General features: G+C 43.8%; 1 protein-coding gene across 2 annotated transcripts in view; it reads left to right on the top strand.

Moving 5' to 3' along the window:
- Window positions 1-17,924, top strand: part of NDRG1 (N-myc downstream regulated 1) — a 61,475-nt gene that overhangs the window by 2,287 nt on the left and 41,264 nt on the right. The window contains exon 1 of one of the 2 annotated variants that reach the window (XM_082499643.1): window positions 3,788-3,792. The exons of the other annotated variant lie outside the window; for it this stretch is intronic. The gene's annotated coding sequence lies outside the window, so the exon portion shown is untranslated. Of the gene's footprint in view, window positions 1-3,787; window positions 3,793-17,924 lie in introns of those variants that run through there. 2 annotated transcript variants of the gene reach the window in all.

The following is a 17,924-nucleotide window of genomic DNA, read 5'->3' as shown; positions in this document are numbered from 1 at the left end:
GTGTGCCAAAAATTCTGGCTCCTTGTACAGAATTGAAATGTGGAATAGGCATCATCTAGACTGGAGGAAGAGACAACTCATAAACACCATCCAAACAAAAACCTAAGGAAGAAAGAGGAAAGTTGCACAGGGGTGTGCAACTAGAACCAGCAAACATGCCACTAGGTATGTTCTTGTTTACCTTCTATTGCTAGAAAAGATCCTTAAAAGAGAGAACCTTTAAAAGTTGACCGCAGTGAGGTGAGCTCTGAGGACTTACGGAGGGTGAGTGTCCTATCTGTCTTTAAGGAGGTGGAAATGCATAAGAGGAACAAATCCAAGGAATTCAGCTGAACTCGGAAAGCTACTGGAACAAATTATGAAATGGACTGTGAGCACTTGGAAGATAATACAGTGCTAAAGAATGGCCAGCAGAGTTTTGTCAAGAGTAAAGCATGTTAAAGGAATTTAGTTTCTTCTCTGACATGGTAACTCGTTGTACAGGGTTCAAAAGGCAAGGTTTTGGTAGTGGGGGGGGCTGCAGGAAAGGCTTCTGTGAGAAGCTGCTGGAAACTCCTCCCATATCTGATACAGCCAGTGACAGACGGCTCTAAGATGGACCCGCCACCAGTTAAAGCTGAGGCAGTCGGTGAAGGTGGTAGTGCCTCTGGGATAACATATTTAAGAAGGGGAAAAAACTGCTGCACAACAGAAGCTGGCAGAGACAAGTGAGAATATGTGAGAGAGACAACCCTGCAGACACCAAGGTCAATGAAGAAGGAGGGGACGAGGTGCTCCAGGCGTTGGAGCAGAGATCCCCCTGCAGCCTGTGGTGAAGACCATGGTGAGGCAGTCTGTCCCCCTGCAGCCCATGGAGTTTAACAGTGGAGCAGATATCCAGCTGCAGCCCATGGAGGACATCACACCAGAGCAGGTGGACATGCCCTGAAAGAAGTTGCAGCCCATGAAGAGCTCATGTTGCAGCAGATTTGCTGACAGGACCTGTGGCCTATGGGGCCACAATTTGCTAGAGCTGCTGAGGCAGTTCATGAAGGACTGTGGCCCATGGCTGGGACCACATGCTGGAGCAGGGGAAGAGCGTGGTGAGGAAGGAGCAGCACAGACAATGCATGATGAACTGACCACAGCTCTCATTCCCCTGAGCTTCTTGGGGGGGAAAGAGGTAGAGAATTCAGGAGTGAAGTTGAGCCTGGGAAGAAAGGGCAATGCAGGGAAGGTCTTTTTAGTTTTGCCTTTATTTCTCACTGTCTTGCTCTGTTACTAATTGGCAATAAATTAAATTAATCTTCCCCAAGTTGATTCTGTTATGGCCATGACAGTAATTGGTATGAGATCTCCCTGTTCTTATCTCAACCCACGAGCTTTTCATCTCATTTTCTCCCCCTGTCTTGCTGAGAAGGGGGAGGAGGAAAAGAGCAGCTTGGTGGGCACCTGGTGGCCAGCCAAGGTCAATTCACCACACTCATCCAGCTGATGACAGGGAAGTGAATGACATAATTCGTTGCATTTGTAATAAAACTTTGGGTTAGACTTCACTATAACATTCTCATAAGGAAAGCAAGGATATATGTTCTAGACAAAACTACTATAAAGTAACAGCAAAATTCAGTGGTGTGACTCAAAGTGGGGCACAACAATTGCTACCCAACACGTGGCACATCAGATAGCCCCTTTCAGCTAGCAATTTATAGCACTGTAAAACAGAATTCCAACTTACATGAGCGACTGGCACCAATGTGTGCAGGCAGGTTCAACACCCAAAATGATCTCATTAAACAGAGCAAATGGCCTAAATTAATTAATTTCTTAAAAACGTAGAAAGCAGAAATCATGGACCAAATAGGAAAAGAAGAGAAGCTCACAAGGCAGCAGTAGCACAGAACAGGATCTACAAACTGACTATGAAAAAGTATGATACTCGGACAACTATGCAAATGTCGCCCTGGGACATATTAGCAGGACTACCATAAGTCAAACCTAGGAGGTAAACTTTACCATTCATTTAGACCCCTTTGAGTACAGAGAGATTCTTCAGCACCTCTGACTTCCAGATTTCAGTGCCAGCTTTGGATACTGAATGATAAAAGAGATGTAAAGAAAACAACTGCTCAAGTGAAGAACTATGAACCTTGCAAGCGCTTTAGGAATCACGATTTATGAGGAAATGTTTTAAAAATAAAATTTGTTTTGCTTTTCAAAGTACTAAAAGGGGGAGACAACCAGCAGAAATGCCACAGAAACACACAGAGAAGGAAAGCTCCAAAACTGGCAGCCTTCCTGTACATGGAAATGTTATAAGAGTGTTACACATAAGAAGGAAAATTTGTTCTCCAAGTGCCCTCACAAGAAAGAATTAACAGGAAGAAAAAATAGAAAATTATTCCTTAAAGTAATATATCTTGGAAGACATTACCTAGAGAACCCCCAAACACTATTGCTGGAGGATTTTAAGACCGATTAAAAAAAAATTGATAATGGATGGTTACATTTATTTGATCCTTTTTCCAAACAGGGAAGCAGATGCCCATTTCAAGTTGCCTTCAACTCTAATTTTCTATAATTTGATATGAAAATACAGGTTCTGTTCTTTCCACTAGAAGCTGCTTGGCAGCCTTCTCACTTTAAGGGGGGAAAAAAAAAAAAGGAATATTTGGAAAATGCTGAGAATTTCTTTCCAACTCTGGCTTCCTGTCAATAGAGCAAAGCCTTGATTCTCACTCAAAGCCTTGAGGCTAGTGGCCTGTTTTCTCAAATGTATACAGTAAGTCAGTAATTCCAGTAGTATTTTCGCCTAGTATCTTTTTTCAATCTCTTTTTATTCAGCAGTGCAGTGCTTTAGGTACATCTTTTTTGAAGTCTTGTGCTGTTTAAATGATTACAAATACAAGAAACTGCCTGAGCTTCTCTAATCTTCTTACCATAGGAAGCTGCTCAAACCCTTTCTCCTCGTCTCTTGCAGGGTCACATCCCCTGTTTTCCAGGGTGACTGTGCTGTTTATGTTGTTTTTCTTCTCCAAATATTTACACCATTGGTGGATTGAGCACAAAGCAATAAACGGAAAAAGACGTGTTCAGCTTCCAGAGTTACTCGGTTTGTGTTTGCTCTGTACAGAGATATGTGCCCATCTTGAGCCCAAAGCCCTTGTCATCTTGGCTACCTGCTTCCTCAGCAGAGTTTCCTAGACTTAAAACCATCTTAAATGCTGCCAAACTTTCTCAAAAAGAAAAAAAAAAAAGAAAACCCAACAAACAAACCAGCAGCTATCTCTTGCACTGATCCTTTAAGTGAGAAACAGTCTGAACAAGAAGTTGATTTTTCTGTCAGCTGCCAGATCCCCTCCCTCTTTTTTTTTTGCTTCCTGCTACTGCATCCCTCTCTCTTATGATTAGGAAAACAGGGATATGTCCCCATCCAAAATAAAACCAGATGGAACAAAGTACCTGATACAATGTTCAGTTTTTCCTCCTAAATGTAAGCACCTCAGATCTTTGGTCAATCAGTCAGGCTAGGACAGATATGTCGTTCCTTTTCCTCTTCTATAAGCAAACCTTATTCCTATATTAAGGAACTGACGTGAGTTTAAGTATTTAAATAGAAACACATATCAATGACAACAATGAATCATTATTGTTATTTAACTGCAGGAAGGACTTTAGGTGTCACAGTATGAGCGAGTGTTTATCAGAAAAAGTGTTTTAAAATAGTGGCTAATCCTAACATTAAATATTTACCAGATCTGCAGAGTCTGTATCACACCTCTGTGCCCCGGCTCAGTGTTTCTGCAGTACCGGGGAACATACTAACTGAGGCCCCTTAAGATTATTCCAGGGAGGTTTGATACTTTGCCAGGAAAACTCTTGCGTACATAGCTGCTGGATGTTGGCAATGGGCATACAGATGATGTGGCTCTAAAAATGTCTGGTTCAGTATATTGCAGCTGCTGGGGAAAAAAAAAAAAGAAAAAAAAAGGGAAGTTCCCCTTTTGGTGAGGAAAGTTCTGTTTTGACAAACCTCTAAGAAGAGGCACTGGCAGCTGCTGAACGCAGGACACTTTTGGTACCAGCAGTTATCATGAGCTACGCTGTTTGGTTTTTTTTTTCCCCCTTGGGCTTTTAGTGTGCCGCTGGCTCTGCGTGATCACCCAGGCAGGGAGTATAAGTTACTCTGCAACACTGACAGCGGCTGGTCCCCAACAACCAGCCACTCCTTTGAAGCCACTTGGGTATAGGTGAGGATCCATTTCCTGCAGCACCTTCCCTAGAGCAGCAACTCTAATAAGCCGCTTCTGCAAATCTGTGCGAAGGAGGGTCCAAGCCAAGGATGTGGATTCTCTCATCCAGAAAGAGCCCTGAAGGATGTAACCTTACAGTGAGGTTGCTCTCCAACAGCTGAGGTTACAAATCTCCTCTTTTGGGGGGAGAATCCACCAGATTCCGCCACCCTCTGATCCATTAGCACACAAATTTGTCGTTACATGAGGTCTCACCTGAGCTCATGACAAGGTAGCAGATCTGAACGGGGAGTCTTTGGGACCCTTCCTGGAAAACCGTTCATACCCACAGGCGGAAGGGATGAAGTCTGGCTTTCACGTCTGCATCTGGAGCTTTCTGCTTGACCAAGACTGGGGTGAAGCTGAAAACACTGACATGATGAAAGATCAATAAATAATGGGTCTCAGCCAGCTCAAGTCTGCTTTTGGCCTTTGTCTTGGGTTTGTAATAGTGACAAACAGAAAGGGCCTAGAATAACTCCTTTCACCACTGAAAATAAACTGCTGTAAAGCAGCTCCACAGCTGCCCAGCGGGGACAAGATCTGTCCCTCCTCTCAGCCTGCATCAAATGCCGCAGATAGCACACAAGATTAAATTTGGCTCCTGTGGACTTTTGTGTCTTGGAACTAACAACAGTGGTAACCCAATGGGAAGAATCAGATATGCCAATGGTTTTGTAGACAAAGAATCTAGTTAAAGGTTTTTGACTTTGTCCATGCTATGTGATACTACTTTTCTAAAGCATTGTCCCCAATTTACCATAATTCCCTGTTTTAAATACTACTGCAGACAGAGCTTTATGCTTTTCACGATGTCTTAACTACTTATGGTCAAGGCTTCCTTTCTGAATTAAGATTGTTTTTTCAGGATTTATTTGAGTTTCTAACAAAATGGCTTTGAAGTTGACCATAAAAACTGCAACAGATTTTTGTCCTCTTTTAAATTCTGATATTGTTTAAAGAGCTGCTTCTGAGATGAAAATAACCTGTGATGTGTGGGACAAACAAAGCAATAAATGCATTCCAGCAGAGAAAGCATGCTAAACAGGAAATCTTACATTCAGTAACAAATGTTCTTCGTGTCATCACTTATCACTTTGCTCAGGGTCTTTCTAAGCTGAAGGGACACAAAGTGTTGTACAGGCAGTCTTTTCAGATACAGGGCCTCAGAGCTCAAAATGTTTTGTTTCAGTATGTTCTTAGTATTCTCCCAGGGTGAAGTCGGTATTAATCATCCTGCTCAAATCTCTGATCTCGTGGCTCAGATGCGCTCATCACCAAAGGTGAGGCAACCCAGTGAAAGCTTCATGACACAGGGCGCTGTTTGCTAGTGATTAGATCCTTCCTTTCTGCAAGGCTGCCCGGTACCACAGACCATGCGAAGGGGGATTACTACATTCAGGCCTTTCTACAAAGTGTGTCTACGTGCACTGAAAACCAAATCCCACAATACTAATATTTGTGCTAGCTCCAACACTTGTAATGACTAATAACCTTGAAGCATTCAAGACTTAAACTCTGGCCTTGGTCCCCTATCTAGAAGATGATAGGGAATCATAGAATCATAGAATGGTTTAGGTTGGAAGGGACCTTAATGATCATCTAGTTCCAACCCCCCAGCCATGGGCAGGGACATCTCCCACTAGACCAGGTTGCTCAAAGCCCCATCCAGCCTGGCCTTGAACACCTCCAGGGATGGGGCCTCCACAACTTCCCTGGGCAACCTGGGCCAGTGCCTCACTGCCCTCACAGTGAAAAATTTCTTCCTAATATTTATTCTAAATCTCCCCTCTTCCAGTTTGAAGCCATCGTCCTATCACTACATGCCCTTGTAAAAAGTCCCCCTCCAGCTTTCTTGTAGGCCCCCTTTAGGTATGGGAAGGCTGCTATAAGGTCTCCCCGGAGCCTTCTCTTCTCCAGGGTGAACAGCCCCAACTGTCTCAGCCTGTTTGTCCTCACCATTTCAATAATGAGCATTTTTGCCACAAACTGTCTCTCAAGATTCATTTTTAGTAAACCGTAGCAAAGCAGGGTTCCTAACCTTAGCTCTACTCAGCAATGTAGTACCAATGCTAATGAATAATAATTACCCACGTTTGTAAAGCTTTGCTACACACTATTAAACACCTGTGGCCTTGCATCCATAGATGCTGTATCTCAGTGCTGGGTGATGAAAAGCTGAATTAAATCCTCAGTTATGCTGGCAGACGCAGAGTTCAATGAGGTAACAGGGCTAAACACAACCTTGCTGCCCAGCCTTTCTGAAAAGCTGCTTTTTCAATTTGATACCGTTGGTGATCAGCCCACTGGACTGAGGATACGGGAAGCAGCAGCAGCAGCAGTGCATGCACATTTTTTTCACTACAAACTGTGGGAGCTCATGCCCACAGAGCTGTGATCACTGCTGGGCATTACCAGCTATGTAGGACGCTACGCAATAAAGAGAAAGGTGATATGACTGAGCACCGTATCTTCTACCAAGGTTATCTTAGGATAGAAACTAGAAGGACTAGGTAATAAACACAACTAGGCATTTAAGATGCATTTTTTCCAGTGCTACTGTTAACAGTGGTTTCCGTTGTTCCTTCTTACTCTGCTTGGCCTGTACTTTTCATAACAGTAGCAAACCTTAGGACTTTTTGCTATCTCTGTCCATTGGATGCCCCCAAAACAGCCCTGAGAGTCTTCAATGGTTGTGACGTCCTTGTCCTTCTCAGTATATTCATGTGAATTCCTTTCTGCTCCGACTAGTGCTCCCCAGTCTGGTGCCTCTGAATCAAATTCTATTCATCAGTGAGCCCTTTTCACTGTTTTGTTTTGGTTTTTTTTTCACTATTTTTTCACTTTTTCACTTTTCACTCTTTCCAGTGACACCCGGAGCTGGAAACAGGCTATGCAGCCACACCCTGCCAATAACCTTCATCAATGTTTTCTGATCTAAAGCCCACCCTTGGCTGCAGCTCTGCCAATGTTGATCACCTATTTGTTCAAAACAAAATACAACATTTGCGGGTTTTAAGTGAGGTTGACCTGCTCGTGTTAGACCTCAGGTGTTTGCTCTGTTAAAGACTTGTTCTAAGCATTAACACATGGGTCAGCAATGCTCATCGTTCTTCCAAAACTCCCTTTGATTTTTTAATTCTGAAGATTATTGACAGAAATTTTTTTGGGGACGGTCTAGTTTGTTCAGCCTAGCAATGACACTAAATGTTGCATGTACTAGTCTCCTGTAGACAAAATCCTGGAATTTTCCACATCCAGAGCTAAACCTAGATCATTCCTTTCTCTTACTACCAAAACTCTGTTCCTGCAAGCTATATCTTTGATCTTTTTCAGAAAAGCACTGAGTCCACCTGCCCTTTGGGCATGGGATAACTCCATTTACTGCTAATTGAAATATTATAGTAACTCAGACCTTCTGCCTCTTTAATTTCTGCCTTGGGTTTTTAAAACTCTAAGCCTGCATCCCATATCCAGGGGACATGCTGCGCTAGCACTTCAGACCAGCAACCGGTTATTTTGGCTAGTTAGATGAAGGCTCCAGAGTTCACTTTTTTAAGCAGTCTTCTTGGCAACCTTCATTGTTCGCTCTGTTCTGTGGTGGTATTCCCAACATTTCTGTGATCTACCCTATGCCTTCCCGTGTTGGCTTTCCTTTGGGCCTGCTGCTTCCACTGAGCAGAACTTATTTTTGTTTCCGTAGCTTTATGTTAATGTCTTAAACTTCCATCTAATCTCAACCTCCCAAGCCACAACTTGTAGCTGTTGCCGCATTACATTCTCCGCCACTACTGAAAAGGGTTTGGCTTCATCATCCTTGCAGTTTCCTTTCAAATAGTTGTAGGCTGTTATTAGACCACCCCTGAGTCTCCTCTTGCCAAGATTAAACAAGCCCAACTACCTTACCTTCTCCCTGAAGGGCATGTGCCCTAACTCCCTAACGATCTTTGCAGCTCTTTGCTGAGCTTTTTACGATTTTTGACATCCTGGTAGGTCCAAAATTGGTCTCACCAGAGATGAGTAAAGGACATAATAACTTCCCTGGATCTGCTGGGCACGCTTTTCCTGATGCAACTCAATGTGCAATTTGCACTACCTGTAATGAGAGCAGACTATTGCTTCTTACTCATTCTGGCATCAACCACAAGCCCCAGATTCCCTTTCATCCAGCCTCAGCTGTTCAGTTCCCAACCTGTGCTGATGCATGGGGTTATTCCACCCCAGGCACAGAACTCTGCGCTTCTCCCTGCTGAATTTCAGGAAGTTCTTGTTGGCACAATTCTCGTGTTTCTCAAAGTCCTTCTGGATTAAAGCTTTGTCATGTGGTATATCGATCACTTCACTCCTTCACTCACTATCATCTTGAATTTGCTGCAGGGTGCACTCCAATGGTCCAATGATCCAAATCATTGATGAAGACATTGAATAGTGGACCGCTGTGGCACTCCACTTGTTACTGGCCTTCAGCTGGATATTAAGCCATTGATTATTATACACCTTAACCCTGGCAGTACAGCCATTTTTCAAGCCACGCTCATACATCCCATACTTTCTCAACTTGAAAATAAGAATGCCGTGGGTGATGGTGTCAAAAATATCACCAGGCAATGTGTATTATATTCACCACTCTCTCTTCATTCACATAGCCAGTCTTTTCATCAGCAGCCCTTTTCTAGTTTTTGGGAAACTCCACTAATTGACATAATGTTTTGCAGATGATAAACATCAACCTGGCAATCATTCACGTCTGCCAGTTTCACTAGCTGGGGGATTCCTAGACCAAAGAGCCTCTCTCTTTTTTGCCTTAGGCTGAGGAAAGCTTTCTCGGAGGTGTGATTTGGATTGAAATTGCTCTCTCTCTACTCTGTTCTGTGGTATCTTGAGAACTGCTTCGCTTTCCTTTTGCTTTTTCTTTCTGATAAAAATACAATAGTTATGTTTTCTTTATAGGAGTGTCTGTATATTTCTTTAGAAAACTTTTAGAGTTGCTCTAGTTAACTGAAAGCTGTTTAACACATCAAAAATTTCAGCTGCTTTAAGAAATAAGGCTACTATCTTCCTTTTGGCACTCATTTTTAGGCAGATAGGGGGTGAAACGCTGCTGAAATTTCCCAGTGTTTTCCACCTACCCAGAGGCTGCCAGCAGAAGTGGTGTTTTACCTGCCGCAATTCTTCACTAGTGAGAAATTTTTGTGGAGCACTCGGCTCCAGATGTTTGCAAGGGCTGTCTTCCGTTCAGTATCTAACTCCAGTTGGATGCATGTGATGATAAAACCTGCAGCGGAGCCTGCTCAGTTCCTCTGGATGCGTCTAGGGTAAAAGGGAACAGGGAATGAGCTTGACACCCAGACCCACGACTGCCCACGCATTTAATTGCTATTTGGCTCCCTGGCTCTCATCTCACCTCTTCCCAGAAGCTGTCACCAGGCAGTATGGAGAAGACCACGTTCCAGCCTATGCAGTCCCCTAAGGCTGTCCCATCAGGCTTTACATCCTTCTGAATGCTGATATGGCCCTGTGAATACCCTGGGGTATGCAACACATCCCTTCAGCTTCATGCCGTAAAAACATCACTCTCGTGTGTTGCAACACCACCCTTAGATTATTTCAGCACCGCTGAACTCAAAAACACATTAAAAAAAAATAAAATGATCATGTCTTAGGACCACGGGGACACCACTTCTAGCACAGAAGAGAGCTGGGGCCAAGTGCCATACAATGTGTGTGGGGTCAGTGTGCCACAGAGGGCTCGTCCTAAGACATGAAGTCTGAGCTGGGCCACACCACTCGGTGTCGGGGCCAGAGACTTTGGGCTTTTCATATATAGCAGTATGGACGCAGCATCTGTTTGAGAGGCAGCTCATACAGCCCAAAACTTAACACCAAAGCGGGATTTTTTTTGTGACTCATTTGATTTGCTAATCTGAAACAGATTTGCCATGTCTTGTTTAATAGGGAACAGGCTTTAAAGCTATTAAACGAATGAATTGCTGATTTAATGCTGGCTGTTTGATTCTGAGCAACCGTTTTGAAATGGCTGGCAAAAGAGAACGTCCACTTTTGCTGCAAGAGCTGCAATCAGCTTACCTATTGCTCTCCTCTCCTGTCCCTACTCCCTCCATTACTTTGGCTTAGGGCAACACACGCCGGTTCTTGTCAAAGGATACTTAAAGCGACCCCTTAACCAGACTGCATTCAGAAATGGCTGTTTGTGTCCTACCTCCCCTGTGGCACCCTCCTCTTTAAAACTTCTGTAAAAAGTGAGCCAACCTTCATCTTCTCTGCCTGAACACAAGACAGAGGAGAAACCTGAGTTATTTGTTTCATAGGCATTAGTATTTCATGACCAGGAGACCAAGTCCATGAACACGTTGCCAATGTAAAGTATGTGGTCCCAGACCTGTTAGTGTGGTCAGCTCCGAGTACATGGCACCAAACAGCAAAATCACTTTGTGCTTCTTTTTGACTGTGGGTTCAAAGCTGTAAGAGCAGCATTTATAACCAAAAACTTTAGAAAACAGCTATAGCCATCTAACTGATTGCAAGTGATACGTGTCATTTAGGGTCTTGCAGAACCAGACTTTCTTTTAGTTAATTGCTTGGCTGTGTTATTGCTATGTAAATATGTGCTCAGGACAAAAGGACATATACTTTTAAGTGCATTTTCAAGCAGAGGGCACATGACATTACTACATTAGGAAGATTAGACAACGATCAGGACTTCTACCAGCTCTTCCTTATCAGACCCAAGTGAGGACAGAGTTCTGACTCGTACTTGCTTAGTTGCTCCTCAAACCGATAGGCACTCACCAGCCTGTTTTTCTTGAATTCAAGATATCCCTGTCTCGGTTCAAAAGTTCAGCTGAGATGTGAGTTGGATGCTCCTTCAGAGAGGCTGTGAAAAAGGGAATGGGAAGGACTCTGATATAAACACATGTACTTGTGCCTATGTATTTGTGTGTATAGCAACACCACGGCCAGACTGAGGGGGAAGAAGAGGTGGGGGGAAGGGACGTACTTTCCAGATTTCTAGCTAGTAGAGGAAACGCTTTAAAAATATAATAACTAAAGATGGGGATTAAAGGGAGAGAGTGGAGGACTGGTACTTCTGTTTTGGCGCAATTTTGCTCAGCCAAATAATGATCATAGAGAATCAAAAAGATGTCAAATTGCATTTGGCGCCTTCTCCCCTGGTCAGTACAGGAGTTGCAGGTGTGTTGGCTGATGTGACTTGCACCAGTGTTTGGAATCAGGAGATTTTCTGGTGGGTTCCAAATCCTGTCATCTCTTGCTTTGAATGGCCTAATTTATCAGACCACGCACTCATACCCAGCACCTCCCTGGTCACACCTTTCTGCTAAACAACAAGTTACTGCAAACTCTGTTTTACGTAAATGACTTAGAGTCTTCAAATTGGTAGTGCAGCCCCCAAATGAGTTCTGTTTGACCGTCCCTAATGCTGTGCCTCGAGGGTGGATGTGAGCAGGGTTTTCCTCATAATGCTCAGGCGTATAGAATCCCCATTTTCTAGTATGTGAAAGCAGCTTTTATGAAAATACGTTTACAGCTTAAAAGTACTTCTTTAAACTTGTCATTGAATTGGCAGCAGAGGACAGCAGTTGCAATTGATCATCAGATTCTCCCCACTTAGTGAATGGGGATGGAGAGTCCTGGCGCCCCAAGGCATTGGACAGGCAGACTGAGGGAGGATTACAGATGCAAGAAGTTGCATATGACCACCTGTGGGCATCAGTTGGGCTTTGTTAAATTCTCTACTCATCCAGTGCTTCAGAAATTGAATTAATGACCTGTGTAACTTGTCTTCTTGTAGGTCATTTTGGAAAGAAAAGTTCAAGAAGGAGAAATGTCAATAGGTAGTTTTTAATGCCAAAGGCGGTACTTTCTAACTGGTTTCCTTTAGCCAGAGCAAACCCTTTCTGATAAATGAAAAGTTTCTTGTTGGGAATGGGATGGAGAAGGCCACCTACCTCTGACAGAGTTGAGGAAAATGCCCCCTAATTTACAACCTTTCAGCGCTTCATCTCTCCTGCTTCTGACTGCTGTGTAGGGTTACGGCACTGCTTTTAGTTCACAGTTAAAACAGGTCTCTCTACTTCCTTGCCTGCTAATAGTTGACCATGAAAAGAATAAACATGAATAAAATCTCATGTTATCTCTGTAAAGCTAAATTTGCGTTTATCTGTATATTTAGTGTTGATCCCTAAAGAAACAAGCTCTGTGCAACTGTACATGCAGGTGTGTACATGTGTGTTCAATGGGTGGACAGGTCTGAGGAGTACAATATTCCTCCAGCAGGACTAAATAAATTTGTGCGAAGTGCTATCGGGTACCCACAAAACCAATTCTTTGATCTCCCAGGAGCCCCAAATAGCTTTCTGTTTAGACCATCGGGCAAACAAGAGGGCGGATAAGTAGCCAGTCACCATGCATGTCCTGCTGGGGCCACCAACAAGTACAGGGATCTTCACGGGCCATGGTGCACGGTGCTGTACTGCTTTGTCTGTCCAGTGGCGAGCAGGTGACAAAGAGAAACACAAAGAACCCATCTGAGCAGACAACCTGAGACTACATCAGGACAGATAATTAGCAGCAGTGCATTATACTTTGACTGAGGTGAATGTGCAAGCTGAATGCACCTGAATCTCTTTGGTTCAAAACACAGGTACCACTGAGACCTTTAAAACCCCTGTTGGGCTGCCACCAAATCAGGCAGCACTTTTCTTTACCACTTGATGTGTGTGTGAAACCACTGTCATAGTGGGAAAAGGAGTTGTTCTAGATCCTAACTGAAACCCCAGTTGGGATTTCCTCCCTCTTGTTTCATCTTGTGCAAGTTTCAGAGTCCCTGATGGTCTAATCTTTGCACAAAAGATAGCTTCAAAAATAGCAGCTCTCTTCGTGAGTTCTTGGTGTGAGAAACAGGTTTTAATATTGCAATTTGAGCCTTTTCTTTTTGGAGGAGGAGTGGAAATATCTGGCAAGTCCCAACTCCTCTTCCAACCGTAGCGGGGATACGATCTCCCCACCTTCGCAATGACATCTGTGAGCTGCAGAACCAAATTCTTCCTTTTTCCTGTCTGGCTTGATGAATTTTCATTATTTTTACAAAATGCATTAGCTCCAACAGGAGAAATTGCCGGCAACATATTGTGCAATGGGTACACAACCACCCCGTAGACTGTGGTCAAGACTTTTTCCTGGTAAGCAGAAGAGCTGTGCTCAAACACAACTAAGTATAGTGTCGGAGACCAAGTCCCTCAGATGCCTGCATTATCTGTGGGTTGTGGACTGTGAGGCAGTACTAGAGATTGCACTCACTGACCATAGATATTCATCTTGGTTGGACTCGATGATCCCAAGGGTCTCTTCCAACCTAGACAATTCTATGATTCTATGATTCTATGATCTCTCAGAGCAAACTCACAGTAGAAAACCTTATGTGGAAATAAACATAAAATCTATTTTAGACCTTGTCCCTCTTGGCTTTTTCTCTTGGCTAGCTTTAATATTTACCATTCGTCATGTTGACTTCTGAGAAACCCAATTCTTAAGCACTTAGTTGTCCGCATGCATTGGACTGAAAGTGTGAGTGCCGAACACGGGGCCGGGCAGCCCTGTCACTCAGCAGCTGAGCCCTGCTGTGAATTTAGCTCACAAATTCCACCCCAATTAACAGAACTTCCTGCAAAAACGTTCCCTTTGGTAAAACTCTACACCAAAAACCTCCTGAAGGGGACATTCCTGTTCAAAGCAAAACAAAACCCCCATCCCCGCCATTCATTGAATGAACGTACAGATCAACCCTGGTCTTCTAAAATACATTAAAAAAATCTACTTCCTTTGCAAATGGCAGGAAGTTCATATTGCAAAACCAACTAAATGACTCACCCCACATCTATGCTTTTGCTGAACCAGACAAACCTGCCAAAAGCAGTTTCCAAACTGGAAATAAGTACTTATGTGGGGTTATGAATAACATCAGGCAAATCTCTGACAAGGGCATGTGAATCTGCAATCTGTGGTGTTATTTATTTATATTTTTTATTGAGGTCAGTGCCCTTGGTTCAAAGCTGCATTGGATAATTTTTGGAAGGACAACCGATCTGTATGGCTACATGTCAGCATCATCAAGGGAACCAAAGGCAACAACAAAAGGCTGTAGTAGAATAAAATTCCCGGTGGATGGGGTGTGATATTTGATGGGTCACACGGGGAATTCTTTTGACATGAACCAGCAAACATCAAGTATATTTTTCATAAAACATGTAGCTTAATCCAAAATTATCCCTGCTGTATTGTTAGCAAGAACAAGGGAACACCCAGTTACTTTTACAGTGACTAATAATATTACCACTGCTTAAATGTAAACAGTGTGCAGAGATCTTCCTAAAGAAATGCACAATATTATTTGCAGAAAAATAATGCTGTGATCTTACTTTATTCAAGTCTTTTTCCTTCTTTGCTGCTGCAGTACAATCACTGAAATTTCTGGAGTCAATGCTGGCATGGCAAGAAAAATAATGTCAAAGGAAAGAAGAATAGTCTCATAATTAAAATCTGTTTCCATAGCATTGAAATAGATGGAATTGCTACCCTTCAGTGGACTTTGGATCAGGTCTCTATTCTGGTGGTTCTTCATTTGCACCACCCTCTTTCCCCTGGAGCCTTGTAAGCATTGATTAGTTAATGGCTTTAAAGTGCTATTTAAATGCTGAAATATTGCTCCTGCCAGGTATTGGAACACATAGGCAGGTTTCTGCTTAGCACATACAATTAGTCTTTCTCTAGCATGGAAGTATGCCATTTCCCTTCTTTGTGCAAACCTGTCTTTGTGTGTGCGTATACCTACGATAACCCAGTTTAGTAAAACAAAATAAAACAGTAAATCAAGGACTTGTTTACTTTAGTCTTAAATGTCTCGGAGACCTATGCTGGGATCTCGAGTGAAAGCCACAGACGGCACTGGAGAGGGTCGGTGCTTTCGGATTCGTTTGACCAGCCCATTCGCTGGTACAGGAGTGGACACGTCGGGCCGGGCAGCCACCCCCTAGAGAGACGCTCTTCTGAAAAGGACACGTGCGTGCCAGCTGCATAAAGCTGGTTTATTAAATAAAATAATATTTATAGTAGGAGTACTCATTAGGTTTTCAGTGGGCCCACGTGGGTGGCAGCTTGTCTTGTCTCCCTAGCACAGAGGTGCCTAAAGCACACACGTCTGTACACGTACAGATACTGGTCCATGAGCTGCTCAGCTGCTATGGGAACGCGGTGCGAGCAGTCGTGCAGCCCAGCACGGGGTGAAAACTCACTGAGGCTGTGGCTGTTGCATTGTCAGCGGTGCCGCTCTGGCAAATTAAGCCTTGAAACTCCTGTTTTCCCTACCTGCCTTCTCAGTAGACTTTTTCAAGCAGTAGGGAATGATGTTCCCCAAGCTTTCAGCTATGCTCCTTTCTGGCACATGGCAGGATTTGGCTTTCTGAGGACAAACTTTAGCAATTACATCTTCACATAGTAAAATACTTCCTAACTTGGATTTTTGGAATGACTTCATTTTCTTTTGCAATCCACCAATCACCCTGAAAAAACCCTGTAAATCACCATGTTATTCTCAGTCATAACTAGCAAAATAGCTGGGAAGAGTGCTTGAGCTAGTGATGCACGGATACCCAGGCTTTCCTGCTCATGTGGGTTAGCAGCTGCTGACTCCTGGGGGCTTCTACCTGCCCGTCTCCAACATTTTTGAGGGTACAAGACCACATCTGATCTAAATAACAAACAAACTGCAAAGATCAAAGGAAAAGAAAACACTTCATTCCCGTTCTCCAGTTCATCCCAGCCTCAGTACTTGTTTTTACTGCAAAAGTCTGCATTTAGTGCACAGGGAACAGTTCATTCCATTTGAATCTCTGGAGCTTTCAGCCCCTTCCCCAAAAAGCAGCCAAGCACAGCAGACTGAAAAACTGCTTGAGGATGGGCCAAACCACACAGTTCAGACACTGACCCAGATCTGTTTTCTGAAGGACTGAATGTTTCTGAGCTAGGATTTTGTTTCATGGTCAGATGAAGGAAGGATTAATCCCTTGGAAAATTAGTCAAGCCCATCTTCTTGTTCTAGCATTTGCACTTGTTCCATAATTTTAAGAGCCACTGAGCTAGACAGATCTTCCATAACAAACACAGCAAGACAGTGATTTGACGACATAAGTTTGAACATATGACTTCAAAATAGGCTCAGTTGCAAATTTAATTATTTGGGATGGTTTCATTGGTTCCCTGCCCTCACAGTTTAAAATGTATATGAAAAAGGTTAGACCTTTTACGACGTAAAAACCAAAGAAAGCACAGAGACAGCAGTGCTGTCTTAGAATGACAAATGCTTCTCTTTTGTTGTTTTAGAAATGCTTTTCATTCTTGCAGACATTAACTAATCAAAGGTAAGAAAACATGATAAGAAATTTCCTTTATTCTACACTTAATAATATTTCAGAGTTATTGCTGCACAACACGGTCTCCCACCACTTTGTGGTGAAAAAGGAACCAGACTTCCAGGGTTCTTTTTCTGAAGGCAGCACTTTCTGACTCAGGTGCAGAAGCTGGGCTAGGAGGAGAGAAGCTAATATGCATTTGAACAGCAGTAAGCTTTTATGGACTGGACTTAATAAGCTTATTGTATAGCTGAGAAAACAGAGGCAGAGAGTTGAACAGTTTCAGAGTTTCAGGAATTTCTGATTTCCTCTTCAGGCCACCGCATAAGGGAGAATGATAACACGCTGTGGATTTCATCAGTTTGGGTCACAGTAACCTGCCATAAAAGCGAGGTTGTTAAGTGAAATCACACACACGGGGTAAGTGTGCTTTACAGAAAAGGCACAGCAAAAGCAGCTCAGGCTGTCACAGTTTAACCCACCCCTTAGCGGGTGGCTACACGCAGAACTGTGTATGTAGAGATATTCTTTACTCAGCAGGCTAGGGCCTCTTTTTGGAATAAACGATTAGCTGCGCTTCTTGCCAAAGAGCTGTTCACTGGGAAATTCACACAGCACTTGCAGCACCCGCTGCACTCTCTGAACTTCATCAGAAAAGTGTGAACGCATTATTTTCTTTCTACTCCAGTCAGAGTTCCTTCCTAGTGGTCACGTTAATGTATGAGCATAAGATTTTGCAATTCAGTATCTGGTAAACAGACTTATTTTTATGTAGTGGTACATAAGTCCGCACGATTTTGACCATCTGTGCCAGGACCCTGCTGTTGCAGTCCTCTACTCAGCCCTTCCCAAGACTGCTACACTTTCGGTCCTTGGGCAAACCCCTGGCACGCACTCGCTTCTCCTCACCAAATTGTATGAAACCTCTTCTTCCCGGCACAGTAACGCTTCGGGAAGCAGGGCGCCGGGTCTCAGCCGTGCACTACTCCCAAAGCTTGCCCGGGAAGGGGATGCAGAGCCTCCCCCCGGCTGGGCTACGCGCCCGGAGGAAGGGGGGGACCCGGGCTCGCGGGTGTGCGCCGGGGTTCCCCGCTGATACTTAAGGACCCTGTGCAGACCGGGCATCCGGGATGTACCCGCCGCAAACATCTGCGGCCGGCGCGGGTGAGGGGGGGGGGGGAACCCTGGGGCGCGGGGACGGGCGGGC

This window comes from Vanellus vanellus, assembly GCF_965231255.1.
Source record: "Vanellus vanellus genome assembly, chromosome: 2".
Classification (NCBI taxonomy): Eukaryota; Metazoa; Chordata; class Aves; order Charadriiformes; family Charadriidae; genus Vanellus; species Vanellus vanellus.
The sequence above is the reverse complement of the archived record's forward strand: the minus strand, read 5'-3'. Positions and strand labels throughout refer to the sequence as shown.